The sequence below is a fragment of the Brachycentrus maculatus genome, unplaced genomic scaffold, assembly GCF_059751285.1.
Source record: "Brachycentrus maculatus isolate JH-2025_06_01 unplaced genomic scaffold, ASM5975128v1 h1tg000061l, whole genome shotgun sequence".
NCBI lineage: Eukaryota > Metazoa > Arthropoda > Insecta > Trichoptera > Brachycentridae > Brachycentrus > Brachycentrus maculatus.
The window spans coordinates 598,260-607,095 of record NW_028280815.1 but is presented as its reverse complement, the minus strand read 5'-3'; positions in this window follow the sequence as shown (position 1 = coordinate 607,095).

Here is an 8,836-nt window from a genome sequence, read left to right as displayed (position 1 = left end):
TTTTTCTGTGACTGGTACCTGAAGCGTAGGGCTGATCACCTTTCCATCATGTGTTAATGATCAAGATAACATTGCGTTCGTATGATGCAGTGCCCTATGCAACATTGGAGTGCGGGTAAGGGTTCGAAGAATATTATTTTTTATATCAGACACGTGAAAGAGATCACGTAAGCCAGCCAATGACAGATCTATAGTCCTTACTTCCTAATCCCCTTATCTTAATAGACTTATCCGACTCCATTACGATCCTTATGAAGAAAAAACTTTAAAAACTAGTTTATAAAAGGGTTTAAAGGATTTTAAAATAATTTTACAAGGCAATGCGAATTCATATTAATACACGGTTAAGGAATGAAGACCCAACACAAGAATTTCTTATAATAAAAATCCTTCGATAAAAACTATTTTAGGTTAGATACACCGGTACAAGCGTTGCTGGTGAGCGCGTAGCCATGTAAGCGACGCGAGGTGTTTCTAGCCGCTCGTTTTGCAATGGAAAGAGCGGTAATTGTTTGCAAAAAGCCCGCCATTTATTTGACATGACGTTGACAGACGCGCGTCAACTTTTTGCCGGTCTCGCTAGCTATAACTTTGCAAGATACGGATAGATTCGAAAAACACTGCAATGATTTCTAATACATTGTAAGTTCATGAATATATTCATATGTAACCACAATTTCAAAGTCAAAACGAGATTGAATAATAAAAATCACATGTAAAATTACAGGTGAACTCTCCCTCAGACGAATGTGTGAATAATCATTGTATGACAAAATTAAAAACGGTGATATAAGAAAGGAATGTGAGGCTGAAATAGGGTTTGGACATGTGAGCGAAAAGATAACGAGATAATGACCAAGAAAAACTATGTGACGAATGTGAGCGGAGAACAGAACGAGGACGGCCGAAAAAGACTTCATACATTTTTGATCTCAACATAGATGAAGAAGAATATTATCTGGGCATTTACAGGGCTGACGACCGTCGTAAGCCTTGTAAATTTCCAGGCAGTATTTTTTTGACAAAGACCAGTGAATTTCGGAAGAGGCATTTTACCTCCAATTTATTTGTATTCATAACTATTTTATTTTATGTTCAAAATTATTTTACTTCATACTTATTTATTTTATTTATGTTCATATTTATTTTACCTCTGATTTATATTTAGTTAGCCAACATAACATTTAGTTATATTTAGTTAGCCAACAACTGTCCGCCTCCGTAGTGTAATGGTCAGCACGCTCGGCTATCGTTCTGGAGGTCCCGGGTTCGATTCCCAGGGGGGGTCAAATATATATAAGTGATTTTTTCACTCTAATATTTATTCTATATTACCCTGGACTGGTACCTGAAGCGGAGGGCTGATCACCTTTCCTTCATGTGTAAAACGATCAAGATAACTCTGCGTTTATATGATGCAGTGCCCTATGCACCATTGGGGTGCAGATAAGGGTCTAAAAAAAGTTTTCTAAGGTTGGAAAGATAAATTAAAATATAGAGAAGAGAGTGAATGCTGAAAACTATGTGAATTATGTACTAAAATCAGTTATGGCAGATAAAATCCTATGCACCATTGGGGTGCGGATAAGGGTTTTATTATTATTAGCCAACATAACAACTAGAGGTAAAATAACTGTAGATTCACTGTACTTTGTGACTACCGGTTTCAGAATAATCGTTCTATCATCAGGTCAAATGTAGATTAAATAAAAAAAAATACGGTCCGTCATGTACACAAAAATGAAATTTGAATCGGAGAAAGAAGACGAATGAATCATAATCGGAATATGTTGAAGAGTGGACGTGAAGTTCAATCGGTTATTTACTATGTGTAAGTCTTTACACAAAGTGAACGATGAATGATGATGAGTGCTATGTAACCATACCATAAAGTTAACAATGCTTTTAGAATAAATAAAAAAAATAGTTTTTAGCGTTGGAATTATTCCGTGTGAACGCCTCCGATCACTGATCAGATCTCAGATGGTCCGCTATCAGTCGGCTTATAATAGCATCGTCTCAACTGACCCCTGTCTTCTCCTCTGATGGACGCAGATTGGACATCCACATCTACCCATCTAGATTGCCAGGGAATAAAGGGTTTCACGTATCTATCTTTCAAATGTGTGAGATCGAAATCACTAAACAACGATATATACATTTCATTGGATTTAAGTTTTGTGCTGACATTGCTTTGTGGAACTGCATTTTATATAATAAAAGAATAATATATTTACAGCTTTTTGAGTGTGTTCACAAATCCGGATTATCTTGAATTAGTAGTTATTTTTCATGTATTTTTGTCCGCCTCCGTAGTGTAATGGTCAGCACGCTCGGCTACCGTTCTGGAGGTCCCGGGTTCGATTCCCAAGGGGGGTAAAATAAATATAAGTGATTTTTTCACTGTAATATTTATTCAAAATTACCATGGACTGGTACCTGAAGCGGAGGGCTGATCACCTTTCCTTCATGTATCAACGATCAAGATAACACTGCGTTTATATGACACAGTGCCCTATGCACCATTGGGGTGCGGATAAGGGTTTTATTATTATTATTATTAAATGTTAAATCAAACACTTATTTTTTATTGCTTACATTTTTAATTAAGTTATATTTTACATTATTGTTTAAATCTCATTATAGATGGAAGTCTTGGCATTTACAGGGCTTCTGTCAAAGATTAAGTGATCACTTTACTCACGTGTGACATTCATCAATTCTATTCATGATGTACAACCACACTACTCAAATTCTTGGAACTTTTATATAATATGATTCAATTTTCGAAACATAGCGCTTCAATCACTAGAATTTCACTAGAGACATTTATTGGTGAAATAAAAGAAGCTTTTTATTGATCAGAAACTCTTTCATTTGTATGTGAGGTCCGAATCCTGGATTATAATCACATACATGAGAAACACTATAAAATATGCTTTTCAGTTTATTATTTTGACTTATAATTTGACCAGTTAATCTATGACGGTCGTAAGCCCCGTAAATGCCCAGACTTCCATATTCTTCTTTGAGATTTATTATGAGATTATGTGAAAAAATAAAAATATATTACGCGCGTGTTATTATTTTATTTTTTTATTTAACTTGACTGAGACACAGTTGTAGCACATGGGATGGGTCAGGAACAGCTCGTTGAACATAATTGATTCTTCAGAATGCTGCACTAATTAAAAGTAAATAAATTCCGAATAATAGTGGAAAAATAATGTAATTTTACATGTCGCGTGTTCCGCGTACATTGTAAGGCCGAAAGATTATTTAATAAGGCTAAGGAATTTGAAATTAAGACTTATTAAGAGATTAATCACGAAACACGATTATTGTTCGCGGAATTGAAAATAAAATTTTAATTGTTTTTTTTAGTTATAACATTCAAACTGTGTGCTAAGTTAATTAGTGTGAAGGCTAAATTATTTGTAATCGTTTTTTCTCTCTACTACTACTACAATTACTACCATCACGCTGTTTCCCCGCAAGGGTAGGTAGAGAGGATAGAACGCCACACTCTTCTGACCTGACATACACTCCTCGCCTCCTTCACATCCATACATCTAGTCATACATGCCTTCCGATTACGCAGACTTTTGACACCGCCAGATTTTAGGTTCTGATTGATCTGATCGTGCCAAGTCTTTTTCGGCCGCCCTCGTTCTGTTTTCCCTCTCATATTCGCCAGATATATTTGTGTTCTTCTCTCGTTATGTAAAATACAATATGACGTCCAATTTCAATTTGAACGCACCCAAAATGTTGTAACTAAATAAAAGTATTTTTCCATTAATTGATTCAGCAGTCACTTTACGGTAATATCTACCCTTTTTTAAGTTACCTTTTACTTAGTAAATACCAGTTTTTCCCATAATCTATTGCGACATGTTTTCCGATTCCCCATCATTTGAAAACCCGTATTTTTACACTGTTCATTTTCAAATACGGCTTTTGAAAATTACGCGGAATGCATCGAAACACGTGTCACAATAGATTTTTAGATATAATAGTATTTAGCAAGTAAAATATCAATAAAAAACCTTAATAAACTTTATAAAACAATAAAAAGTTATTTTAACCACTTTTTTCTTGGTAAATGGCCCTCCTGAACATTTTACGTTTTGTTATTGGTCACTTTCTCCTGTACGACTACGATATATGAGCATAATATTAAAAAGACGTATTTGATTTATTTGACCGGATTTTTTGTTCGTTATATCGAGGTTTTACTGTACTATCCATTGATTATCTCCTCAGCTCACCTCACGTTTGTTCCTCTCTCGCATTTCTTTCTTCTGTGCAGTTTGCACAAAAGCCGCCAGTTCTGTGCGATGTGCACTGTATACTGTATAGTGTATAGTGTATAGTGTAGCGCATCCGTAGGCTCTATAGTTCACAGCTGAGTGGCGAACACGTCGCCGGCTTTACATATTCAGACAACTTCTTTTGTTATAAAGCCGCACCTCGCCGCCACACATCAGCTACTGCGCGACTCCAAACGCAACTAGAGAACGAACCACACATGCTCGAAAAAAAATCGGGAATTTTTCACATACTCATCTTCTTAGTATGGAATTTCAAACAATTTCATACTAAAATTAATACATTTATAATTAAAATACTTTGTTTTAAAATCACTTTAAATATTTAATTATAACTTAATTATAATGTCTACTGGTTTCGAAGCTAACCGCTTTTTTATTAAGACTGATTAATAAGACTGAAAATTAATAGTATAATAATAGTATTATAAGACTGATAGTAGTAGTAATAAGTAGTAATAAGACTGATAATTAATAGTATAATAATACTGATAATTAATAGTTAAATAAGACTGATGATTAATAGTTTTAATCAGTCTTGACAAAGAAGCGGTTAGCTTCGAAACCGGTAGACATTATAATTAAGTTATAATTAAATATTTATAGTGATTTTAAAACAAAGTAACGTTTTGATTATAAAATGGAAAAATCACAAAGTTAGTGCTTCAAATATAAATTATAAAATTAATACAATTTCACTCTAGTGCAGTGCTCTACAAACTTTTTTCACCTACGACACACCAAAATTCTTCCTAGAATTCTGAAAAATTGTTTATTGATTTGGCGTTTAATTTGTAGAACTCCATTTTAATTTATGTATTATTTGTTCAATGAAACACAGATTTTTTGAGTCTACCAAGTTGTATTTTATTGCTAAAAAACACAAAAATTAACATTATGACAATTATTTCGACTAGCATTCGTTTGAAAATTTCATAACTAGGCGAAACAATTGTCACAATATTAATTTTGATATGTTTTTTTAACAATCAAATACAACTTAGTAGACTCAAAAAATCTATGTCTGATTTAACAATTAATACATAAAATACATTGAAAATTTATTTAGTTATAATTATTTTACAATTTAAAAAAGAATTACAATATTTTATTTATTGTTTCGGCATTAACTTTGTGGTAAGACATGTTACAATGATTAAAGAAAACACTTGTTTTTTACCACTTGAGTTTTATTATAGACTACATGTTTCAGAAGTTAAACTTCCATCATTCAGGTCTGTATAATAATGATGGAATAATAATGATAAATGATGGAAGTTTAACTTCTGAAACATGTAGTCCATAATAAAACTCGAGTGGTAAAAAAAAAAGTGTTTTCTTTGATCATTGTAAAGAATTACAATGTTATGAAAAACAATTTGTCATTGTGTGTTATAACACATAATGACCAATTATTTTTTGTATTTAATTACATAATGTAAAATTTAAAAAAAATGTCAAACACATTGAATTTGATCGTGGCACACCGTAATCATGCTCACGGCACTGACCTAGTGTATGGATCTGAAGCATGGAGTTGGAAAAAAATAACGAAAGTATTACTGAATGCAGTTGGAATGCGATCACTCTGATGAATGTGTGATAAAACTGTATCTGGATGTTCGAATGATGAAATTAAGAAATGCAAGGCAAGGAAAAATTATTTTTCTATTTCTACATAAAAATAAGCCGCTTAGGCTCACAGAAATAGTAGAAAAATTGAAGTATTTTTGTAAATAATATTATTAAAAAAACACAAACATTTCTCTTTTTATTTTTTCGCAGATACTTTGTGGAACATTTTACAAACTTTATAAAATAAAATAAAAATAATTTATAAAAATAAAAGTACGTGTTTAACCCTTATGACGACAGATATCCATCTCATCCTGGCGAGCAGGAGCCCAATTATCTACAAACTTTAATTATTATATTTTTAATTGAACGTAATTAATTTAAAGTTAAATAATAAGTCTATCATATTTTATAATTAAGTAATATTATTTAATTAACTTGACATTGGCAAAAGGAATATATTTTATATGCAATGCCAATATATATTTAAAAAAAAAACCCTAATGACGACAAGGTTATTATCGAAAGCGGTTGGAGAAAAAATGTACCAATAAAAAAGTGTTTACAACATTTTGAGTGTGTCCAAATACTTGTTCACAAAATCTGAATTATCTCCAATTACAGAGGTTAATTTTTTTAACAAGTATTTGGACATACTCAAAATGTTGTAAATAAATTAACTGGTCAAATTATAAGCTTAAATAATAAAAATGAAAATGGTATTTTTTGGCGTTTCTCATGTGTGTGATTATAAACCAGGATTCGGACCTCACATACTATATAAGAGTTTCTGCTTAACAAAAAGCTTCTTTACATCTCACCAATAGATGTCTCTAGTGAAGTTCTAGTGATTCGAGAACAAGGTTTCTAAATTGGTTCATATATATAGAACTTCCAAGAATTCGAGTAGTGTGGTTGTCAATAATGGGTGGAATTGGTGAATGTTACACGTGTGTAAAGTGATCACTTAAACCAGCCTATGACGGTAGTCACCCCCGTAAATGCCCAGACTTCCATATTCTTCTTCATCTTTGATGAGATGTCTAAAAATAATATAAAACTAATATATATTTTGAACGTAGGTTTGGGATTTTAATATCTGGATTAGAATTGTAGTATACATCGCTCACTCCTTTCAACAACTTCAAAGATCAAAAAACTTGATTTTCGGGAGACCGTTTTTAAAGTTTAAAAATATAATAAAATGTATTAAATATAAATATCAAACCACTTTTTGAACTTTTCACTGTGCAACAGATCTTTTTAGGTAAAACCTGAATGTTTTTTCTCCATTTGAAAAATATTTAGTTTTTTTAAAAAAATAATTAAACAATACCTTTTCTAATAGATTTATATTATCCACTGACACTTCGTAATGGAATTGCATTTTAATATATATTTAGATTAAAACCAATATTTTTAGCTTTTCCACTTTATTTTTATTTGACCAGCGTCCGGGTTTTGTCGTTACTGACATCAGTGACCAGTCTGATGATGTCGGTAACGACGAAACCCGGTCGCAGGTCAAATAAAAATAAGGGGAAAAGCTAAAAATATTGGTTTTAATCTAGTAAATACCTTTTCTTACAAATTTTATAAATATCTTGCATCGAAAATTGTAATGAGTATGTAAGTTTTTCTCTATAAAGCAGGAAAACGCATTGCCATAGCGTCTGGCGTTGGCTTTAGACAGCGGCAGACCTAAGGAACGAATCCCGTGTCGTAGGGTGATTTCATCCGCGCTGATGGATGGTCGTGTGCACCAACCGCCTCCTACCGGCCACCGGAGGTAACAATAATAATTATTATTTTGGATGATTTATACAGCGCCATTTTCTAAAAATACTACGTTATACAGATATGGATTATTTTATGAAAAAGACATTGAAAGCTGTCCCACCGCATGCCCAGATCTGATACAGAAGCATCTAGGCATCCTGACAGATCTGCTCTTGCAAAGCAATTTTTTAAACTAAGTTACGAAATTTATGAAAATGTGAAACAATATAAAATTGTATCTCGATTTTACTGTGATTGCCCATGTATTCCATAAAGTTTAATGATTTGATGTGTTTTTCACTGCAATGATATTTTTTCATGAAGCTTTGATAATAAATTGAACAAACAGAAGTTGGAGCAAGCACATGTTCTCCGATGGCAGTGGAAGTTCGCTAGATATCGGCCAACTGGCTACCACGTTACCTTACCACTTTACACCATGACTCGTCAACCCGGTCCGTACCACCAGTAGTTGGTGGTAAAGGCTTCCATTCTGGGCGGTAGACATTTTCGGTTTTACCTCAAAATCTATGAAATTTTGGATTCTGCATTCAGGCCTAGTACTCGTTAGGTCTCAATTTAATTTACTCTTAATCCAGCATTGAAGAAATAAGTATTTCTTGGAAATAATTATATGGTTTTGAAAAGGAAACAGTAATTGAAAGGAAAGGAGTTAGTAAAAATATTTTTTTCAATATTTATTCTAAAACATAAAAAAATGAAAAATACTTATGTTTTCAATACAGAAAGGTAAAATTTTACATAATTGTTTTTTTTCTTTCAACACCGTTTTTGCATTGAAAAAGAAGTTTTTATTTGAAATAATTACATGGTTTTGCAAAGAAAAGAGTTATTAAAAGGAAAGCAGAGAATAAAAATATTTTTTCAATATAATCTAAAAAAATAAAAATACATATCGCTCACTCCTTTCAAGAACGTCATAAATAAAAAAAACTTGATTTTTCAGAAGAACGTTTTTAAAGTTTAAAAATATAATACAATGTATTAAAAATAAATATCAAGCCACTTTTTGAACTTTTTACTATGCAACCGATCTTTTTTGGTAAAACCTGAAGGTTTTTTCTCCATTTGATAAATATTAAGTATATTTTAAAAATAATTAAACAATACCTTTTCTTCAAAATGCAAAA